We start from the raw sequence: 8,226 nt of genomic DNA, 5'->3' as shown, positions 1-8,226 counted from the left end.
TGGGATGTGGGCTCTGCAGGGCAGTGTAGGGGCTCATACACCTGTGTACCTGGGACAAGCAGCCATCAGAGGGACGGGCCAGCAGGCACGCTCCCCGGCCCTCCCTACCATCCCATGCTGGGTAAGCCCTGCAATACACACACTATGACCTTCCTTTACAGGTTGTCACCTATGGCAGCTGGTATAGAGGATTCAAAGACAGATGAATGATCCTCATCGCACATAATACACATAGGGGCGAGATTTACTCATCTGTGCACAGTAACCAATCAGATTCTAACTTTTACTTCGAAAGCTTGATTGCACAAGTGGAAGTTAGAAGCTGACTGGTTACCGTGAACAGCTGCATCAGATCCTGAGGGCTCCCAGTTGTCATAAATCGCCCCCCATGTATGATGACATCATACATAAGAAGAATACAGTATATATATATTTACGTATATTATATATATCCGAGATGATCACACACTATACATGAAGATAGATATATATATATATTTATAGATCGATATTCATGTATAATGTGTGATTATCTCAGTTACACACACCTTATTCTATCTATCTATCTATCTATCTATCTATCTATCTATCTCAGTTACATATATATATATATCTGAGATGATCACACACTATACATGAAGATAGATAGATATATATATATAGATAGATATTCATGTATAATGTGTGATTATCTCAGTTACACACACCTTATTCTATCTATCTATCTATCTATCTATCTATCTATCTATCTATCTATCTATCTATCTCAGTTACATATATATATATATCTGAGATGATCACACACTATACATGAAGATAGATAGATATATATATATAGATAGATATTCATGTATAATGTGTGATTATCTCATATATATATATATATATATATATTTATTTTTTTTTTTTATTTATTTCATGTATAATGTGTGATTATCTCAGATATATATATATATATATATATATATATATATATATATATAATTTTTTTTTTAATTTTATTTTTTATTTATTTCATGTATAATGTGTGATTATCTCAGTTACACACACTTTAATCTATCTATCTATCTATCTATCTATCTTTCTCAGTTACATATATATATACACATACATACATACATATATATTTATATGTAGCTGAGATAATTATACATAATACATGAATATATATATATATTTTTTTCTCATGTATTATGTGTAGTTATCTCAGCTACATATAAATATATATGTATGTGTATATATATATATATGTGTGTGTGTGTAACTGAGAAAGATAGATTAAAGTGTGTGTAACTGAGATAATCACACTTTATACATGAACATATAAATATACACATATCTATATATATTCATGTATAATGTGTGATTATCTCAGTTATTGGTGTAAATATCTATTGATCTCGGGGAATATCCTTGCATACGCTGGGAGCCTCTAAAATACAATTCTTATTTTAATATGCAACTCATTATAACTGATCATTGCAACAGTTTTTAGTCCTAAGGGCCAATTCACACCAGTGCTGTGACCTGCGTTTTAGGGCTGGTTCATATAATAGAATCGCAATCCAGATGCGTTCCGGGTGCATTTCTGCATGCACATTTTTTGATACGTTTTTGATGCATTCTGGTTCATTCCCCCCTCTTTTTCTTCAATTGAAATTCCGGTGCGTTTTTGGTGCATTTTACTACATTCCAATAGAGTTCTGTGCAGGAAAAATGCAGCCTGTTCTACTTTTTTTCTCTAACTGGAACGCACTGGAACTGCAAGCACTGATTAATTATTATTTATTAATTATTATTTATCAATGTAATTATTTATTATTATTATATTACTCTTCCTTCTTAGTAATAAAAACAGTCATGTTATTATATTCATTCCTAATTTTAGGAATAATATTCAGTTATTATTATTATTATTTGCATTCATTCGTTTTTGCAGGCTAATCACCCCTCCCTAGTCATTTATATCTCCAAATATCTGGGTGTGCTTTTATGTATTTTAGGTTTGATAACAATGCCATTGACAACTGAGGACTCGTTCACACCACAGCGAACAGAAAACACACAATGGTGTGCGGTTTGTAATCTTTTGTGCTGCATTTTGCTGCATGTAGAACTGCATTTTAAAAATAAGTTTTTTTTTCTGTACAGGTCACATCAAGGGTTGAAAATTATTTTTTTTACTTGATGAATTAGGAGCATTAGGATGAATGCTCTGCGTTGATCTGCATTGACAACACAAGGACACATAGAAAACATACATTTTTGTGCATGTAAAAATGCAGACATGCTGCGCCTCTATGCAATGCACCTGTATACTGGGAACAAAGGGGGAGATTTACTAAAAGTGCAGAATATGGTGCAGCTCTGCACGGTAGCCAATCAGCTTCTAACTTCAGCTTGTTCAATGAAACTTTGGCAGTAAAACCTGGAAGCTGATTGGTGTCTATGCACAGCTGCACCAGATCTTGTACTCTCAAGCTTTACACAAGGTTCACATCTATGCAGGTTGGGGTGGGTGCATTTGCTGTGCATTTTGCTTTTTTTGAACATGCATTTGTTATGCATATTATATGCACTTTGAGTTTTGCCAATAGAAAAGTTTGACAGTTCTGTAGTGTGACTTTAATGCGGCTTTACATTCTCTGGCACTCAAGGAGCATCAAAGTCACATCAGAGTAGTGCAGGAACCTTTGTGTCCAAAGTCACATGTTAGGGTTGGGGTTAAGGGCTAGATTAGGGTTAAATGTTAGGGTCAGGGGCGGACTGACAACTCATGGGGCCCCCAGGCAATAGGGGATCATGGGGCCCCTGTGTCCTTGTCCACATCCAAAAAAGCCAATGAAAGGTACCAGGGGCATCTCATGGGGCCCCCTACTGACCCCGGGCCCTCGGGCAGTGCCCGAGTGCTCGAATGGTCAGTCCGCTCCTGGTCAGGGGTAAGTGTAGCCCCTAACCATAACATTTAACTCTAGCTTTCATCCCTAACCTTAACATTTAACCCTAGGCCTAAACTTAATATTTAACCCTAACCCTTAACATAACCCTAACATTTAACCCTAACCCTCAACCCCAACATTAAATCCTAACTCTAGCCCTTAACCCTAACCCTAATATGTAACCCTATAATTTAACCCTAGCCCTAAACCCTAACATTTAACCCTACCCTAGCCCTTAACATAACCCTCACATTTAACCCTAGCCCTCAACCTAGCCCTCAACTCTAACCCTAGCCCTTAACCCTAACACTAACATTTAACCCTAGCCCTCAACCCTCACCCTAACATTTTTTTTTATTATTTTTTTTTTTTTATAACTATTTATTAATTTTAAATAAAATTCATATTACAATCCTTTTCCCCACTTAACGGAAAAAAGAAAACAAACAAAACGATACAATTTTACAAATAATTATCTCCCTAAAATAACTCCATAATCCTCCCCCTCCCCATCTACCTACCCCTCCCACCCCCCATCCAACTACTCTGCGTTTTCCCCCGCCCCACTATAGAGAGCGATCATAATATATCTAGTAGGGTTTTATATCTTCATATATTTCACCTTTCCTTTAAAATCCTCCCATTTTTCCCATTTTGCATGAAATATCCCCATCTTATCTACGTGCATATAATAAAGTTTCTCCATCTCACAAATCTGATTCACTCTAACTACCCAGTCCTCTTCCGTTGGAACTTCCTTTTTTCGCCAATACCTGGGTATCAGACTCTTTGCGGCACTTAATAAATACCATATACCCGAATTCTTATATGTTTTCACTGGTACCTCTGTATTATGGAAAAGACAAACCCCTGGGTCCAATCTAATATTAACTTCAGTAATCTTCCCCACTACGTGAACTATTTCCTTCCAGAATATTTGTATTTTTGAGCACCCCCACCATATATGATACCACGTGCCTGTCTCTCCACACCCTCTCCAACACAACGGTGAAATCTCCCCATTCATCCTATTTTCAACTTTCGGTGTTATGTGCCATCTTATCAAACACTTAGAATTTACTTCAACCTCTCGCATACTAATATTTTCATGAATTAATCTATATATTTTTTTCTGCATCCCGTCGTCTATTTCCATCCCGAAATCTCTTTCCCATTTCTCTATATACATCCTAACCCTAACATTTAACCCTAACCCTAAACCCTAACCCTCAACCCTAACATTTAACCCTAGCCCTGAACCCTAACCCTAACATTTAACCCTAGCCCTAAACCCTAACCCTCAACCCTAACATTTAACCCTAGCCCTAAACCCTAACCTTAACATTTAACCCTAGCCCTAAACTCTAACCCTAGCCCTAAACCCTAACATTTAACCCTAACCCTAGCCCTAAACCCTAACATTTAACCCTAGCCCTAAACCCTAACACTAACATTTAACCCTAGCCCTAAACCCTAACATTTAACCCTAGCCCTAAACCCTAACACTAACATTTAACCCTAGCCCTAAACCCTAACATTTAACCCTAGCCCTTAACCCTAACACTAAGATTCAACCCTAGCCCTTAACCCTAACACTAACATTTAACCCTAGTCCTTAACCCTAACACTAAAATTTAACCGTAGCCATAAACCCTAACCTTGACATTTAACCGTAGCCATAAACCCTAACCTTAACATTTAACCCTAGCCCTTAACCCTAACACTAACATTTAACCCTAGCCCTCAACCCTAACACTAACATTTAACCCTAGCCCTCAACCCTAACACTAACATTTAACCCTAGCCCTTAACCCTAACACTAACATTTAACCCTAGCCCTTAACCCTAACACTAACATTTAACCCTAGCCCTAAACTCTAACCCTAGCCCTCAACCCTAACATTTAACCCTAGCCCTTAACCCTAACACTAACATTTAACCCTAGCCCTAAACTCTAACCCTAGCCCTAAACCCTAACATTTAACCCTAGTCCTCAACCCTAACACTAACATTTAACCCTAGCCCTAAACCCTAACATTTAACCCTAGCCCTAAACCCTAACATTTAACCCTAGTCCTCAACCCTAACCCTAACATTTAACCCTAGTCCTCAACCCTAACCCTAACATTTAACCCTAGCCCTCAACCCTAACCCTAACATTTAACCCTACCCTAGCCTTTAACCGCAACTCTAACATGCAACTTTGGACACATAAAGGTTACTACACTACTTATGCGACTTTGATGCTACTTGAGTGCCAGAGAGTGTAAAGTCGCATCAAAGTTGCACTGCATTAGCCTAACAAAAACTGCAAATCACATCAAAACTTTATGAAAAATAAAATCTTATTAAAAAAGAATAATAATGCCATTGACAACTGAAGACTTGTTCACAACACACAATAAAACGCACAGAAACTGTATGCTTCTTTACATGCATTGACGAGCATTTTACTGAACACCAAACTGCATTTTACAAATGTCATATCAAAGGTCAAAAGTGTAAAATTATTCATCTCCCCTTGTATTAGGATAGATGCTTTGCATTGACATGCTTTTTTTTTTTACATAAAAATGCAAACATGCTGCATTTTTACACATCACACCTGTATTGTCCAAACAGGGCACAAGGAAAATGCATTTCAATGCTTATCAACGTCTATCCTAATATAAGAAAAAAAAAAAGATTTTAGAATTTTGACCCTTGAAGTGGCCTGCATAGAAAAAAAATTGCAGTTGATAATTCAGTTTAATGTGTGGTAAAATGAAGCAGAACGTGTTAATAAAGTAAGTTTTCTGTGCCTTGTGGTGTCCTCAGTTGGTGGAGCCCTCAGTTGCAGGGGCGGACTGACCATTCGAGCACTCGGGCACTGCCTGAGGGCTCGGGGTCAGTAAGGGGCCCCATGAGATGCCCCTGGTACCTTTCATAGGCTTTTTTGGATGTGGTTTGAGTTTGGGCAAGGACGCAGGGGCCCCATGATCCTCTATTGCCCGGGGGCCCCATGAGTTGTCAGTCCGCCCCTGCTCAGTTGTCAAACGCCTTGTTAATAGCTGCAAAATACATAAGAAGACTTACAGATGCTTAAAAATGTAAATGACTCCGGAGGAGCAATTGTGCTGCAGAATGACTAATACTTTTGTACTTTGAGCTGTTTAGGTGAAATTTACATGAAAAAAAAATCTAATCAATTTGGATGGCATGTTTTTGGGGTGTATTTAAAGTAATTCAGATTATAATTATTACCCTATTTTTTGTGTGTATTTGTGTATTTGTTTCTTTTTTTGGTGTACTGTTTTTTTTGTACTGTTGCTTTACATTTTTTTGTTATTTTACTTTTTTCTATTTTCTGTGAAAAAAAACAAAATAACGGTTCCAATAAGGGCCATTTTTGGCATAAGAACAGATCTAAAATAGTTGAAAGGAGCTTCTGTTTGATGCTCACTGTATCCTTAAAGTGGGTGTAAACCTCAGAGATGAAATATGAACAAAGCATATTCCTCTTTAGTAGCTTGTGTCAATCTAGAGCACTAAGTGTCATTTCTGTCCACTGCCTTGATCCTCTGCTATCAGCATGAGTCATTTCTCACACGTTTTCCTGACACCAAGAGAAAAATGGTGACAGGGGAGCAGGGGCGGACTGACAAATCATGGGGCCCCCGGGCAATAGGGGATCATGGGGCCCCTGTGTCCTTGCTCAAACTCAAAAAAGCCTATGAAAAAGGTACCAGGGGCATCTCATGGGGCCCCCTACGGACAGCGCCCGAGTTTCCAAATGGTCAGTCCGCCCCTGCAGGGGAGGGACCTACAGCTGATTGACAGCCTCAGCTCTGTTCCTGTGTGCTCTGAGAAGGGGGTGTGTCCCTTCCCTCCAATTAGCTCTCAGAGCTCTCCTCACTGATGTAACTTCAGCTCCCCGCCCCATGCTTTTCAGAGTTGATAGCTCCTGTGTAATTTCTGCACTTTCAAATGTATGTAGGAGACAGATGGCTACAGATAAACAGGTACAACCTATGTAGGAGGATTTGTTCATCTCTGTGTATCACCTGAGGCCAGTCACTTCAATGGGTATATATGAGAGTTTACAACCACTTTAAGTCAAAATGTAGACACGTGGTTGGGGGTGCAGTAAAAATGTATGGCTGACCCGCTCCCTCCTGGTTCACACCTGTGCGTTTTTTGGTGCTTTTTGCAGAAACACACTACAGACCATTTAACATGGTTTCCTATCGGACATGTTCACATCATTTTTGGAAAGGGTCAGGGACGTTTTTAAATGTGTTTTTGGTTAAGAAGACTTCAATGGAGACACTGCAGAAAAAACCGTAGTGCGTTTTTGATGCGTTTTTGACACATTTTGCATTTTTTTAATCTGCCCAACAAATTGTCCCAAAAAAGCATAAAAAAAGCAAAACACATAAAACAAATGAGTGTGCAAAAACGCAAAATGCAACACAAAAAGAACTGCAAAAACGGATCTAAAGCATACTGCGTAGGTGTGAACTGGGTCTTAGGGCCGGTTCACACCATAGAAATGCAGTCCGGATGTGCTCTGGATATGTTTTTGCACATTTTTGATGCCTTCCGGTGCATTTTTCATGTGTTTTTGATGTGCTCTGGTATATTTTTGCCCTCTTTTTTTTCTTTACCCTTAAAAAAAGGACTTGTGCATTATGGTGCATTTTTGGTGCATTTTTGATGCTTTTTACTTTGTTCAAGCACAGTTCAGTGCAGAAAAAATGCAGCATGTTCTAATTTTTTTTTTCTGGAACTGATCGCACTGGAAATGATCGCACTGGTGTGAACTATGCCATTGGAAACCATATAACCTACTATCCATGCATTTTTGATGAAGAAAAAAATGCACTGGACTGCATGTGGTGTGATCTGGTTTAAACCTGCAATAGGCAGAAGACGGGGGTGTTTACATACCATGATGCCTCGCAAAATCTACCCAACATGCAGCGATCAGTAGGCGGCAAACATGCTGAATGCAGCACATTCAGGCAAATGGGGAAGCACTGCAATGTACACAGTTGTGTCACCTTTGTTGGCAAAAATGGGGTTAAAACAGGCAGTGAGGAAGCATCACATCGCCTCCTCACCATCTGTTAATCGCCCCTGAAGTGCGACCTGAATGCTAATCGTGCTTCAGAGGGGAAGTAGATTTGGATGCATGTCTAAATCTACCATAAAAAACACCCCCCTGTGAAAATCCTGTTGAATCTCGTTACTCTGTAATTCTTATTTACTTCAGCTCCAGCTATGTACCCATACATCTCTGGACTCC

The 8,226-nt window shown here is 38.8% G+C and overlaps 1 protein-coding gene across 1 annotated transcript in view; it reads left to right on the top strand.

Moving 5' to 3' along the window:
- Positions 1-8,226, top strand: part of LOC149458601 (tubulin tyrosine ligase 3-like) — a 61,268-nt gene continuing 53,042 nt past the window's right edge. Inside the window, exon 1 of the mRNA XM_089682079.1 lies at positions 1-121. The gene's annotated coding sequence lies outside the window, so the exon portion shown is untranslated. The remainder of the gene's footprint in view (positions 122-8,226) is intronic.

This window comes from Staurois parvus, unplaced genomic scaffold (genome assembly GCF_062004578.1).
Source record: "Staurois parvus isolate SC_StPar_1 unplaced genomic scaffold, SC_StPar_1.0 ptg000283l, whole genome shotgun sequence".
Taxonomy (NCBI): Eukaryota; Metazoa; Chordata; class Amphibia; order Anura; family Ranidae; genus Staurois; species Staurois parvus.
Note: the sequence above shows the minus strand (reverse complement) of the source record. Positions and strands in the feature narration are given on the sequence as shown.